A 13,780-nucleotide genomic window follows, 5' to 3' on the forward strand; every position below is an offset into this window, starting at 1 on the left:
CTTTTTCTTTCCATAAGAAATATATAATATAAAGATGTATTGAATTCTACTGTTTTCATAAAAGCTTGACTTGGAGAATATGTACTTTTCACACACAAAAAATAAAAATACATTTCTCCCTTCCTTTACTATTGTTTTCAGGTGATTTTCCCCAGCAACAAACTTTAAGCTTTCATAAAATAAATATTAAATCATACTAATTGCATTATAGTCATTATTTTTCTTTTGAGGCAAATGAATTACCAATAGGGTTTTGAAAGTGCATACCACAGATGAGTAATATGTCTAACATTTCAATTAAACATATTATGGCTGAAAATTAACTATCCAGTTCAAAAGTTCAACAGAACATAGATAAATCAGTTGCTTACCATGAGACCTGTTGCTAAGTGAGGATGTTTTTGTCAATTTGGAAAAAGAGAGCATCCACTATTACCCTATTAGAGTTTTCTTGCTTTCCTTGCACCTTTCATCTCAAATTATTCTTGTGCTTTCACTCTTTTAAAAACAGTCCTGCTGGCTTTAGTTCACTTCTTTGGCTTCACAGCTTCAAGGGAGCTTTTAAAGACAGAGGTCACATATCACCCTAGCAACTTGGTTGGAGAGAAGTGATGTTTCCTAAAATATTATAAAGCAAATCAAGCATCTGGCTGATTTATTAGATAGGGCTAGCCACTTGTTCTTAACTGGTCATGTTGTCCTGGTGAAAAGTGAACAGTGCCAGGTCTTAAAGGTGTTAAATGTGTTTCCTGAAAGCATTATGTGCAATGGCAAGATCAGCTCTTTATTCTCAAAAGAGTAAATTAGCAAATAACTACTAATTAATGTGAACTATTATTTTTTGTGTGTGTGTAAGTGGTATTTGGCAAAAATCAAGTAACTGGCAAAATACTCAGGCTGAATATGAATAGGCACTGTTTGAGAATATGTAAAACATGTTATCTGGTAAAAAGTTGCAAATTGAATAATTATGTTGCAGTCTCAATATGGACACATACTTTCTTTTTTATTATTAAAGAAAACAAACAGTCACCTAAGGTGGCTACACACAGGCATACTCACTACTAATAAAGAGATACCATGTTTTCCTCTCTCCTGCCATGTGTGAGGTTTCCTACCAGTGAGGGCTTCCAACTGTGGATTAATACTTTTCTCTTCATCTTTCTTCTGCAATTTCTAGATCAACACTGGAACCAAAAATTTTGCACACTTCTACACCAACATACCAGAAAATTAGAAACTCTAAGCACAGCTATTAAAAAGTAAACACATTTCCCAATATTGTATATTATTCTTACTCCTATCTTTTTTTCTCTTTATTATAAAATTTCAGCTTGGTCCAAGAGAAAGAAGTAAATAAAATTCCAGGGCCTGGCTCGGTGGTTCATGCCTGTAATTCCAGCACTTTGGGAGGCCTAGGTGGGTGGATCACGAGGTCAGGAGTTCGAGACCAGCCTGACCATTATGGTGAAACCCCGTCTCTACTAAAAACACAAAAATTAGCTGGGCGTGGTGGTGCACACCTGTAGTCCCAGCTGCTCGGGAGGCTGAGGCAGGAGAATTGCTTGAACCTGGGAGATGGAGGTTGCAGTGAGCCGAGATCGCACTACTGCACTCCAACCGGGATGACAGAGCAAGAGTCTGTCTCAAAAAAAAAAAAAAAGAAAGAAAAGAAAATTCCAGATAGATGACAGAGGGCTTTGGGACTTGTGACAGCCATATTATTGCAAAGCTATCAGACACCAGCTCTCTGGTAGCTCTCTGTGCAAATCATTCCAAAGTGATAATTGTCAAAATTTTCCCCCACTCTAAGGGAAGCATTATGTTAGAGCATAATCTCCACTGAATTCCAACAGCAACTCACTTTTTCCCAGAAGCTAAAGGGACTCTTACCTACAAATCTTATCTAAATAGCATCATTACTGATAGAATATGTTAGAAAAGAGGACACTGAGAGACCCTCAGAATTTGACTTATTAAGAGTAAAATTTAAGAGCGAGTGCCCATGTCCTTGCTTTGTACCTGAATGCAGGTTCAGCCGCTCACTGCTTGACAAGTCAAATAACAAGGATGAGATTCCATAGAAAGGAAGTGACTTTATTTGCCAAAGCTAGCAATGGGGAAGTGGTTCAGGCTCCTGCCCTAATGGAATTGCTTCAAATTTTGGGCAGAAAGGAAAAGCTTAAAAAGGGAAGTTTGGCATGAGGGAGATGCAGAAGGGAGCGAGGCAATACAGGTCTATGTGACTTGTTCTGATGACGTATCTTGAGTTATTGCCCCATCCGCTGAATGGGCTGGTGCCATGGCGGGCACAGCCAGGTTGTAAATTAACCACAGCCTTTAAGTGATCTCCTGATGGGGGAGAATTTCACAGGCACCTGGGTTGTTTTAAGATCTCCTCTCTGAAACTTTGAAGCAAACATATAGTTACATAAGCTAGCGGTGTAAGGAGTGCCTGGTGCATAAAGAGCAAAGGTTATAATCACATTCCTGAGAGCTAAGGCGTGAGTAGGCATGAAAAACAAGAAAAGGAGAAAAAGGAAAAGACTATTTTTAAGAAAAAAGGGTACTTGGTTACACTTCTAGGTAATTACATTCTGATTGTTATGATGTCACAGGTGAGAATGTTAGAAGAAAGATTTTAACACGAATTCAAGCACATAATAAAATTGTAAACAGCATATAGAGCTTATTTTCTCTATAATCTGAAGACCAATTGCATGGCCTGTTGGAGTAAGGCTCAGTACTCATTTTCTGTCCCTACCCACCTCCCACAACTCAATTATTTTTTCTCCCATATGTTGGTGTCTTTTTCTGTGACTGATTCTACAAACCCATAAAAATATTAAGTGATGGTTTAAATATTGTCTGATAACTCTCATGCACTTCTCAAAGGACTACAATACCATAGCCTTGTAGTAGTATAATTTGGCACTATGTTTCAAAAGACTTTAAAAAGTTCATTCTCTTTGACATAGAAATTTTACTTCAAGGAGTTTTCTAGTAGGGAAATAATCAGGAATGTGCACAAAATCAGCTATAGGATATTAATTGTACATAATTTAAAAAGTGTAAGGGCCAGGCGTGGTGGCTCACGCCTGTGATCCCAGCACTTTGGGAGGCCGAGGCAGGCGGATCACGAGGTCAGGAGATCGAGACCATCCTGGCTAACACGGTGAAATCCCATCTCCACTAAACATACAAAAAATTAGCCGGGCATGGTGGCGGGCGCCTATAGTCCCAGCTACTCGGGAGGCTGACGCAGAAGAATGGCGTCAACCCGGGAGGCGGAGCTTGCAGTGAGCCGAGATCACGGCACTGCACTCCAGCCTGGGCAACAGTGCAAGACTCCGTCTCAAAAAAAAAAAAAAAAAAAAAATGTAAATGATCAAAATGTCCATCAATAAGAGATTGCTAAATTAATTCTGATATATTAATAAAGTGAAATAATATGCAGGCAATAAAAATATATTGTAATAATAATATGAGATTATCTTATGTTATTGCATGAACAAAACAAATCATAGAAAAAATACAAAGTATCATTTTTTTAGAAATAATTTTTAAAAATCTGCTCTTCCTGCCATCTTGGAACCTGTGGCACTCTATTGGAAATAGGACTTTTAAAACATTTCTGGAAAGCTGTAGTCCAATGCTATAGCCAGTTTTCTTGACTATAAGTAGGGTTTCCAAAACCAAACGGAGCACACAGCTCTTCTTAAAACTGAAGGTGTCTATGCCTGAGATGAAACTGAATTCTACTCAGGCAAGAGATGTGCTTATGTATACAGAGCAAATCACAACACAGTGACGTCAGTGGTAAACCAAACAAAACAAAAGTAATCTGGGGAAAGGTAACCTGTGTCCATGGAAACAGTGGCATGATTTGTGCCAAATTCTGGAGCAATCTGCCTATTAAGGGCACTGGACACAGAATCCGTGTGAAGCTGTACCCCTAAGGGTTTTAAACTGATGAAAAGTAAATCAATAAAGGGGGGATTTGTGCTCTGTTATTTTTGTTAGGTGGCTTTTAAAAGTATTGCCGTGAGTTGAGTTGTATGCTTAAAATGGCGAAGGTTATTCAGCATTTTCAGAGTATAAGGAAGTCAGAGCTATATGAACTGTATGAATGATGATTGAAAGGTGATTACAGAGACTTAGACAATAACGAGGGTTTTAACGTATCTTAGTACAAGCCCTTATTGCATGGATTGCGGGGGATAAGTAAGCTTTGGGGAAAGTGCAAAGGGGACTGTCTTCCTCATTATGATGAAAGTTAGTGAAAGAAGCTTAAAATTATCCCTTAAATTACCTTGTAAGAGTATGTACGTGTTCAATATAGTTTGATTGGGAAACTGAAAAGCAAAAATGGAAATTAAAAATAATTTAAATGGAGATTATGTTGATGGTTTTTGGCAGCTCATTCAGATAGGCTAGGGCAAGATATCCTTGGAATTTGTGGCTGGACAAAGCATTCCAGTATATAACACTTGACTTGGAATAAGTAACGTATAAACTGAAAATATCAAAATAAAACCATACAATTTCATCTCAAAAATGCATGCACATATATACAAATCAAAGCAGCAATAGCTAGAAGAATACACATTCAAAGGCCAATAGCAAGCAAAGATTTGGTGAGATTATGGTTGAGATAGATAGCTAGATATGTCATATGCTATTCTTTAATTTTCCTGACTGAATAAGCATTACTTAAGTAATCAAATAGGATACTCAGTTGCTGGGGGTTTTTTGAGATGGGGTCTCACTTTGTCACCCAGGCTGGAGTGCAGTAGTACAATCTTGGCTCACTGCAACCTCCACTTCCTAGGCTCCAGTGATCCTCCAACCTCAGCCTCCAGAGTAGCTGGGACCACAGGCACATGCCACCATGCCTGGCTAATTTTTTGTAGAGATAGAGTTTTGCCATGTTGGCCAGGCTGGTCTCGAACTCCTGAGCTCAAGTGATCCGCCTGCCTCAGCTTCCCAAAGTGCTGAGATTACAGGTGTGAGCCACTGCACCTGACCACTAATGTGCTGTTTTTAAATTAGCTAATAAACATAAGTTATACCTCTCATAGGTATTTACATTTGAAAAGTTTTATCACCAACACATTACTAGTCCTTGGCTAAAAAAGAAAGCAATTATCAAGAGAGATCAAATTTCATCCTATTCACCCTTTGCCTCAGGAAATAAAAAATGAGAAATTTGACCTACCAGACTAGTTCAAAAAAGTTACCAAATCTTGTTATGGGACAGGTAGATGAAATATACTGCATGCTTAGCTAAGGATAAGATTTGTTCCATTCTTATCAATGTACTAGTGTCAGAGAATGTAGGTAGGTACATATCTTTTTATTTATTTATGTTCAGGCTAAGATAGTTCTACTTGAAGAGAGAGAGAAGAAGAAATGCTCAAATAGAGAGAGAAAAAAAAGAAAGCTCAAACCTGGGTAATCAAACTTTTTCTATTTCTAAGAGGCAAATGAAGAATGCCAGGGAAACAAATTATAGAAATATAGGGAGTGATATCACTACACAGTATTAGAATGACCAAATTCTAGAACACCGACAACAGCAAATGTTGGCAAGGATATGGAGCAACAGGAACACTCATTCACTGCTGGTGAGAATGCGAAATGACACAACCACTTTGAAAGACAGCTTGACATTTTCCTCCAAAACTAAACATATTAATATTATATGATTCAGCAATTGTACTCCTTAGAATTTACCGAAATTGGATGAAAACTTATGGCACATAAAAACCTGCATACTGATGTACCTAGATATCCTTCAATAGGTGAATGCACAAATAAATTGTGGTATATTCAGATAATAAATCATTATTTAGCACTAAAGAGGTATGAGTTATCATCATGAAAAACCTGGAGGAACCTTAAATGCATATGACTAAGTAAAAGAAAGCAATCTGAAAGGGCTACAGACTGTATGAATCCAACTATATGACACTGGAAAAGGCGTGGAGACAGTGAAAATATGGTGACAGAAAAAAGATAAGTGGTTGCCAAGGGTTAGAGGGGAGGGAGGGAACAGGTGGAGCACAGAAGATTTTTAGGGAAGTGAAACTATTCTATATGATGTTATAGCAATGAACACATATCATTATACATTTGTCAACACCCATTGAATGTACAACACCAAGAATAAACCTCGATATGAACCACGGACTTTGGGTGATAATGATGTCTTAAATGTAGGCTCGTGATTGTAACAAACGTACCACTGTGGTTTCGGATTTTGATAGTGGAGAAACTGTGCATATGTGAGTAAAAGGAGTATATAAGAAATTTCTGTACCTTCCATTCAATTTCGCTGCGAGTCTAAAAGTGTTGTGATAAAAATTAATTGTATTTTAAAAATATGTATCTATAAGGAATAGTTTACAATGCTGAGAGCACAATTTTAATTCTTCAAGTATAAAATAAACAACATCATAAAAAAGAGAAAAGAGATGAGAAAAAACTGAGTAGGAATGTTTCTCCTAAGGATAGATGGTTTCATAACTGATTGTTATCAAATATTTATTTGTTCTCCGAGTCCATGTGTATGTTTGTCCTCGGTGGATTTTATGTTGCCAGATTGCTTCTTACTCATTGACTCATCTTCTTTCATGTTCTTTTGTAGTTTTCCATGTATTCATGCTGCTTTTAGCTTGGCTTGTCTGATTTCTGTGTACTTTCATTACCCCTATTCTTCAGTATAAAACAAATGGTAAATACAAACTCTGAGACCTGAAGACTTGGGGCATGTGGCTTCCTGGAATAAATGTCTCATTATAAAGCAGTCATAAAAAATCTTCCATCCAAAATCAATTATAGCTTTAGGTTTTCAAGCACACAGAAAAATACAGAAAACCAACATTACACTCAAAGTAAAAATGACAGTAGTAGTAGTTCTGGCATAAAAATATTTGCTGCTGCCTGCTGTATTTGTCTTAATGGAAAGACCAATTCATTTAACAGGCTATTCTTTTTTAGAAAGCACTAACATGTCAGCTAAACAGAGACTATGATAGTGTCAGAGGTGTTTGGCAGAGTGACTCCATCTTGAATATGAGCTGTGTAAAATAAGGCTGAGACCTGCTGGGCTGCATTCCCAGGAGGTTAGGCATTCTTAGTCACAGGGTGAGATAGGAGGTTGGCAAAAGGTACAGGTCACAAAGACCTTGCTGATAAAAGGATGCGCTAAAGAAGCTGGCCAAAACCTACCCAAACCAAGATGTTGGTGGAAGTGACCTCTGGTCATCCTCACTGCTCATTATTTGCTAATTATAATGCATTAGCATGCTAAAAGACATTCCCCCCTCCCCCCCCCCCCGCCCCGTGCCATGACAGTTTATAAATGTCATGGCAACATCAGCAAGTTACCCTATATGGTCAAAAATAGGAGGAACCCTCGGTTCCAGGAATTGCCCACCCCTTTCCCAGAAAACTCATGAATAATTCACCCCTTGTTTGACATATAATCAAGAAGTAACTTTAAGTATACTTTGTTGAGCAGCATGCCACTGCTCTGCCTCTGGAGTTGCCATTCTCATGTTCCTTTACTTTCTTAATAAACTTGCTTTCATTTTATTCTGTGGACTCGCCCCAAATTCTTTCTTGCCCATGATCCAAAAACCCCCTCTTGGGGTCTGGATCAGGACCCCTTTCAGGTAAAAATATGATGCTATTTATTACACATATAGGAATAACTGACTTATTTCCTCCTTGTCTAAAAAAATTTTTAAAAACCCCAAAGATTCGACATTCTAGACTATTTCAAAAAAATTGTCAAATCCTATTATAAGATACATAGATGGGATATAATATCAACTTGGCTAGGGATGATATTTGTTATATCCTTGCCAGTGTGCTCTCATGTGGTTGGTATTTGTAGAATATTCAGTATAATGGTGCACCCTCCATCTTTCTGGCTGCCTCTGCCTGTCTTGGGATAGCATCTGCAGAAAGTAAGTAGGCATGTTAAAACAAAGGAATGATCATCAGCGCTGAGTGGAGTGAGAGTTGCTATGGACCTTCCTAATACTTTAGAGGCTGGCAGAATAATTCAACAAATCCCATGCCAGCCAGTTATCTGTAGACTAAGGGAAAAATTGGAAACAGCCAAAACAGTCAGTATAAATTACTTTATTGAGAAGCTTTAATCTAAAGGATAGTGGAGAGATGAGGCATGCCGAAGGATTATATGGGACCAGAAGATATTTTTTTCAAAGATGAGAAAAGTTATAGCAAATTGGCATGATGATGGGTATAATTCAGTCAGGGGGGGAAATCACATAGAAGAAAGTTGAAAGAATTGTTGAAGCAATGTCTTTGAGCAGATTAGAGTAAATGGAATATAGTGCATAAGTGGTGAGGTTAGCCTTAGATAAAGACTCGTCTGTAGAAACAACAGATAAATGTCAGAGCATATACAGGACAGATTGAGGCTGGCTACCTACTTTGTGACCCAAATGCAAAATGAAAATGTAGGGCCCTGGTTAAGGGAAGTCAATCTATTTTCCTCAGGAGCTGGCTGCCCCAACCACAGTGGATGGGCATATTAAGTTAGGTTCTCCAGAGAAGCAGAACGAGTAGGGGGTGTGTGTGTGTGTGTGTGTATGTGTGTGTGCAATTATGGAGGCTAGAAAGTCCAAAATCTTCCTTCCCAGGCTGGAAACCTGGAAAGAATTGACGCTGCAGTTCAAGTCCAAAGGTAATCTGCTGGCAGAATCCCCTCTCACTTGTGGTGGGTCAGTCTTTTGTTGTATTGAAGTCTTCAACTGATTGGAAGAGGTCCACGCACTCACATTATGGAGGGAAATCTGCTTTAAAAATCTACCAGTTTAAATGCTAATTGCATAAAAAACACTCTTATAGAAACATTCAGAATAATGTTTGACAACATATCTGGGCATTTTGGTCCCACCAAGTTGACACATAAAATTAACCCTCACAGTGGGTAACCCCTGAAGAGACTACGTCTTTTCCCCAAGATGTACTCAGGACTTGGATCAGAAGTGGGCGAGAGGCCCCTGCCTAGATGCCTGTTGCATGAACTGTCCAGCTGCCACACCAGCTTTCTTTGCCTTGCTCCGAGATGCCCACAGGGGTGTGCCTGATCCTGACCCACCCTGCACTAGGGCCCAGGTCTTCTTCCTGGCATGGAGGGTGACAGCAGAATTCAGACCACCAGTCCAACCCAACCTGCAACCCTATGTGGAGGGTGTCAGGGGAGGGGAAGGCTGGGGCAGAGATTGAATGAACAAGAACCCATTGGGCAAGGCAGAGAAGCAGTATGAGGCAGGACCTGTGAGCTGCTTCCAAGTACCTCAAGGGTGCTCTGTTGTTATATTGGACTTCACACAAAACACAAATTCAAAGACAAAAGTGTTAAGAATTGTTATTTTAAGATAGGATCCACAGATGATTAAACCCTAAGTGCAGTGCCTTATGAGTATGGGTCCCTATGTGATTGCACTGCTCCCACAGCCATGAAGTGAGTGCAGTCCCTTTTAAGTATGGGTCCGTAGGTGATTGCGCTGGTCCCACAGCCATAAAGTGTAACCCAGCCCAGATGGAGATACGTAATGTCTTAGTGAAGCTTGTGGAATTTTTGATTACTTTTATTTTCTCAATAAAAAGAGATTATCAACTAAGGAAAGAATTGGTGGTGGTGCTCTTAGGAGACAAAAAGAAATTAAATCATTTAGGAAGAGTAGAAGAGAGAGGAAATGAACTAGAGAAAGAAGCTGAAGGGCCCTATTTGCATTTAAGTAATGAATTTTAAAAAAGACCAAGCCACAAGATGGTGTGATTTTCTCCAGCCACATTCAGATATGTAGGTGCAGCACAGAAGGGTATGTGAAGAGTTGGATTTAACTGGAATTGGAATTTTTTTTTCCAGGAAAACATGATGAAGGAAGAGGACTAAAGAGTTGAGCTTGTATATAAAGAAGTGATTACAATGTCAGAACATGGCCAAAAATAACCCAAAACCAAAACAAAAAACAAAACAAAAATCATGGATTTCTTACTAAATTTCAGACACTTTGTTCCAGATAGATTACCTTCATTATATCATTAATCTTCAAAACATTATTTGATATTGTATTCATTCATTTCACTGATATTTAAACATTTGTTGAGTACCTATTAGGTGGCAAGGACTTTACTTCAGCTGTTGCTCATTCACAGAGGTTTGGACTTTAACGGGGCAGGAAAATCACAATAACCACAAATAAATGAATAGGAAAATTTTAGGTAAGGGGAAGTCTTTCGAGGACAGTGTAATTGAGTAAGAAAGTACAGACTGAATGAGGTTGGATAGGATACTAAATCAAGTGTTTTGAAAAAGTCTTTCTGAGATGACAACTGAACTGAAACAAGGATGAGAAAATACACACTCTCCAACACACACAAAGTTAATTTGAGCAGAGGATGATGAGATAAGGCGGACATTCGTAAGAGCAGCTGAAACACGGTTAAGCAGATGGGGGCCATTCACTATACAGTCTATGCCTAGCACAGTCTATGTGAATGGCGCCCCTCAGAGATTTGCAGTGCACAACTTGCACATAGGATCCTAAATTAAGGGAACTTAATGTTCAAGTGGGTGTTATATAGAAAATCCTCTGCTGAATTATCTCATCTAATTGCAAACACATAATTAATGTACACGTATAAATCACTACTCTCTGTTTATACATTATATATGATATGTTAAATATAAATATATATTGAATATCATATATATTTAAATTACCAACATATGTGGATTTCCATTCTCTAGGAATTGGAGAAACTTCTTAACCATGTGAGGTTAAGCTCTTTGTTTGTTTCTATCTGGTACCTGTTTTTCTCTTCTTTTGTTGCTGCTGCTGCTGATTTGTGTGTGGGTTCTCCACTGTTCTTCTGTCACACATGTCTGTGCTTGAATGTCATTTACTTTTAGCAGAAAGCTTATTTAACACTCTGTAGAAAATACCTGGTTTCCACTTCTACAATTACACAAGGTTCATTTAAAATACAGAGCCATTACCTATTGCATTGTCTGTGGGGCTCTGATTTTCTTCCCTATGCCCTGCAAAATACCTGTCAACAGTTTTATTTACGAACACTCTGATTGGTTGTCTCTGCTCTGAGTGATGTCTGTTCTTTCATCAGATGTCCCAGTGTTCTCTGGTCTTTCAGCACTGCTTCCCTGGGAAGAAATTTTATCCTCTGTTTCATTATGACAAAGTATTTGATTGGGTATCAAAAATTTGCCCAAAGGAATCTCCATTGGGCAAAAGCATGAATATCATAACAGTTATAATGCAATGTAATTATTCATATTCTAAATTATATATTCTCACGGATTTGCCTGTTTAACTCCTTAATGACCATTGTATCACAAAATGAAAAGAACCATAGACTAGGAATCAGAAGATCTGCGTTCTAGAATTGTTGCTGATACTTATTACCAAGCTACTAAACATTGTTGATTGTCATTTTTTCTCTTTAAACAGGTGTGATGAACCAGGTGTAGCCTACCATGTTCTTCTGAAGACCAAAGAGATAATGTGGATATAGATGGTTTGTACTCACACACACACACAAAAACACTTTGTAGACCTAAGGCATCATTATACAGGTAATTTTTCTGATGATGTCTCTGTAATACATTTATTTTAAGATCATAATTAAGAAAGGACACAAAAGGATACAAATGAAATGACATCTGTGGCCAAAGATAACTGTATGGAATATTCAAACATAACACTATCACACAAAAGCAAAAAGATTTTGCCACGGAAAACCTTGCCCTTACTGTCCAGGAGATGGGGTTATAGATATTAACAGTAATTGATCTTTTTGTGAATATGAGTCATGAGAAATTGAACTGTCCTAATGTACTAATGACTTAAAAGCTTATGAACTGACCAAAATACGTTCTTACACATGAAACAGAACATTGTGGCCTTATAAAGTACTGAGGTTATGTAGCTGCCTTAAAAACACCAAAGCAGAAGAAGTCTTACTGTCTTGTTTAACCCCTGTTTATTGAAGAAATGAAGTTTCATTAACAAATTGTTACTAAAATAAAAAGACTTTAATAAAAAGTTGATATGGAGAAAGGGATTTGGGAGGATCATGGAGATGACAGGAATTCAACAGATAAATAAATGAATAAGAATAGTTCATTTTAGAAGTGAAGTGACCCCTTTAAATAAAATGAATCTAAGAACTTCCATCAGTTGGCATTGACTGGAGAATCAGCAGATAGAAAGGGGTTGCTGTATTCATTGTTACTAATTTTGTCTCCTTGGTTTTTACTTCTATCTGGAGTTCTCTATTTTTCCTAGTGCCATTAATATGCTGGTCCCCAGGGCTTCCCCTTAGTATACCAACAACCCTGCCTTGATCTTTTAGCCTAAATCTGAATCTATGAAGCCTTAGTCTAAACTGAAACCAGTGTTAAATTTGGACTCTCAGAAATGTCACTCCCACCAGATTTCATGTTCTTGACATCGCAGGTCACAATCCAAGCACAAGTTCCTAATTTCTTCTCTGACCCATCGGTCATTTCCACTCTGCCTAACAGATCATTCATTTACACGCTAAACCTCTTCACATGATACTACCTTTACTATCTAGATTTAGTAGAAAACATCCCTCTCCAAAAACACCACATTCCCTATAGCCATCTAAGCAGAAAATGTCCATCCTCTCAATCTACCAAATCTACCAAAATATCAAAATGTGGAGAATTTTTAGTCTGAATAAATTAGAAGCCAGAGGGTTTTTAACAGAGAAGTGATATAATCTATTAAACTTTTTGAAAGAGCCACTCTGAGTGACATAAGTGAGTGAACACAAAAAGGAATATATTTCAATAATCCAAGTGATTGATAATGGTCTCTTGGACTAGCATGTTAGTGATTAGAGGTGGTTAAAACATGGTGAGGCCCTGAATATTTTTAAAGGTGGAACTATCAACATTTGATGTTGAATTGGAAGGGGATGTGAGAAAAGAAGAGGCAAATATGTCTTGTGTGTATGCACACGCGAATGTGTGTTTATTTCCTAATCAGGAGGGTGAAAGAGGGTGTCATATTGAGCTGGAGAAGACTAGGGAGGGAAGAGGATTATTTAGTAGGGGTGGTGGTAAAGAAGTTCAAAAATTCTGCTTTGGGCATGTGAGTTTAAAATGCCAATTAGATATTTATGAAGAGATTGTTTAAAAAAGAGAGAGAGAGAGAGACTGAATTGTCAAATCTGGGATTAAGGGAAGAGTTTGGAGCTGGATACATAAATTTAGAAGTTTTCTGAACAGAGGTGGTATTTAAAGGCTTGAGACTGGAGATTATTCAGAGAATAAATACACCTATTGAAGATTAGCAATGCAAATACTGTACACACAAATGTAGAGCATGTGGTAGAATGACAAGGGATACCAAGAAAAAGCAACAAGGGAAGCAGAGAATCAAGAGAGAAAGACCTTTCTGAGAACAAGTGAAAAAAAGCTTCTCAAGCAGGAGGAAACCATCAACTGATGCTGACAAGTCCAAATGATGATAAAAGGACAGATATTTCCAGGAAATAGTTCTTTGGATTTAGGAGTTCTCGGTGTGGACAGCTCATTTCCTGCATTTAATTGAGGATCTTTAGAAAGCCCTGTCACTGGAAAAATCAGTTTTCCAAGTTTCCAAAGAACCCATATTAGATGAAAATCTAAGTATGAACAATAGTCAGCAATAACAACAACAGCAAAGCTAGATAACATAATTAG

At 38.0% G+C, this 13,780-nt stretch overlaps 1 long non-coding RNA gene and 1 pseudogene across 1 annotated transcript in view; both read left to right on the forward strand.

The window, feature by feature from the left end:
* Positions 1–3,633: 3,633 nt before the first annotated feature.
* LOC112133011 (large ribosomal subunit protein eL33-like) lies at positions 3,634–3,959 on the forward strand (annotated as a pseudogene).
* Positions 3,960–5,556: 1,597 nt separating this feature from the next.
* LOC129058877 (uncharacterized) overlaps positions 5,557–13,780 on the forward strand; it is a 51,483-nt gene continuing 43,259 nt past the window's right edge. The window contains exons 1-2 of the long non-coding RNA XR_008524293.2: positions 5,557–5,627; positions 11,517–11,641. This is a non-coding gene — a long non-coding RNA (uncharacterized LOC129058877). The remainder of the gene's footprint in view (positions 5,628–11,516; positions 11,642–13,780) is intronic.

This window comes from Pongo abelii, chromosome 3 (assembly GCF_028885655.2).
Source record: "Pongo abelii isolate AG06213 chromosome 3, NHGRI_mPonAbe1-v2.0_pri, whole genome shotgun sequence".
Taxonomy (NCBI): Eukaryota; Metazoa; Chordata; class Mammalia; order Primates; family Hominidae; genus Pongo; species Pongo abelii.